Genomic DNA, 1,695 nt, shown 5'->3' on the forward strand with positions numbered 1-1,695 from the left:
CTGTCCCACTGTCTTTTTCCCTCCATTCCCCACCCCCTGGACTGACCTGTCCGGCTGCTGCTGCCGGTTGTGAGGGTGGGGGTGGGTGCGGAGATTGTGAGGGTGGGGGGTTGTTCTTGTTGTTTGGGGGGTGGGGGGGTCAGGAAGGAGAATTTTTTTCAGGGTTTCACCGCCACATCCGGAGATTCCCGAACCGCAGGCGCCGCATCCGGGCAACCAGGTCTCCCTGGCAACGGGGTTAGACCATCTCGCACTCTGGAGGGGGGGGAGAAGAGGGAGAGACCATCTCTCCCCATTGGAGGCGGGAGACAGGGAGAGACTAATTCCCAGACGGGAGTGGGGGCGGGAGGGAGAGACCATCTCTCCCCTTGGAAGGGGGATGGAACAGACCATCTCACCAAATGGGGGGAGCTGAGTGCAAATCTTGACCAATTTGCGCACAGCAAGCTCCCGCAGGCAGCAATATGAGGAAGACCGCTTTATTTGTGTTTAGAGACATTAATTTTTAACATTGATTTGTGCTCAGATTAAGGTTCTGGATGTAGGTTTGCTCGCTGAGCTGGAAGGTTCATTTCCAGACGTTTCGGCACCATACTAGGTAACATCTTCAGTGGGCCCCCCGGACAAAGCCCTGCAGCAGTGTTCCGCCTGGAGGCCCACTGAAGATGTTACCTAGTATGGTGATGAAACGTCTGGAAATTAACCTTCCAGCTCAGTGAGCAAACCTACATCCAAGACATTGATTGGAAGCTAAACAGATTGGGGAGAGATCCCCTGCCCTTCCTGCAAAGAGACACGGGGATCCTCTTCATCGGGCCGAGGGGTGGCAGACTTGGCCTTGGTTTAACATCTCGCCTCAGAGCCGGCTCGAAGAAGGGTTACACCAGAAACGTTGACTTCTCCACCTCCTGGCTTCCTGTGTTCCCCCAGCCTCCTGCCTGTCTACTTTGGATTCCAGCATTTTATTGTCTCCTGTGACAGGGCTGCACTCCCTTAGCACCACACGGAGGATTTGTGATTGAGGGGTATCCGAGGGAAACAAAGTCACTATCTCTCTCAGTGTCAACAGTTTTGGTCAAAACTAATTCTCTGTCAGATCTCATTCTGAAATTACTGGCCTGGACAATAAATGATTTGGAGACCCGGTGTTGGACTAGGGTGTACAAAGTTAAAAATCACACAACACCAGGTTATAATCCAATAGGTTTATTTGGAAGCACTAGCTTTTCATTAGGTGATTGACAAAGTGCTCTGAAAGCTAGTGCTTCCAAATAAACATGTGGGATTATAACCTGGTGTTGTGTGATTTTTAATTTTGGACTAATAAACTTAGTGTTTATTGTACTATACCAGATGTAATGTGTCTGACAAACATCGCTCAACAGCAAAGTCTCCATCTGAAATATGATTTGGAGGTGCCGGTGTTGGATTGGTGTGTACAAAGTTAAAATTCACACAACACCAGGTTATAGTCCAACAGGTTTAATTGGAAGCACTAGCTTCTGGAGCATCCTTTGGATGAAGGAGTGGCGCTCCGAAAGGATTTTTAACATCTGAAATATTGCTGCCTTCTGACACCTGCTGGTTTTATACAGTATAACATCTTAATCCAATTCTCAAAGGTTTTTGGAGCAGAATCATCAATGACGTAAGAACATACAGATTGTAAAAGGTGGGATGGGGGGGAGAACATGC

At 48.8% G+C, this 1,695-nt stretch overlaps 1 protein-coding gene across 1 annotated transcript in view; it reads right to left on the reverse strand.

The window, feature by feature from the left end:
• The window catches only part of pak4 (p21 protein (Cdc42/Rac)-activated kinase 4), a 131,010-nt gene extending 130,736 nt beyond the window's left edge, over window positions 1-274 (reverse strand). The window contains exon 1 of the mRNA XM_043680743.1: window positions 47-274. The gene's annotated coding sequence lies outside the window, so the exon portion shown is untranslated. The remainder of the gene's footprint in view (window positions 1-46) is intronic.
• Window positions 275-1,695: the final 1,421 nt, after the last annotated feature.

This window comes from Chiloscyllium plagiosum, chromosome 41 (genome assembly GCF_004010195.1).
Source record: "Chiloscyllium plagiosum isolate BGI_BamShark_2017 chromosome 41, ASM401019v2, whole genome shotgun sequence".
NCBI lineage: Eukaryota > Metazoa > Chordata > Chondrichthyes > Orectolobiformes > Hemiscylliidae > Chiloscyllium > Chiloscyllium plagiosum.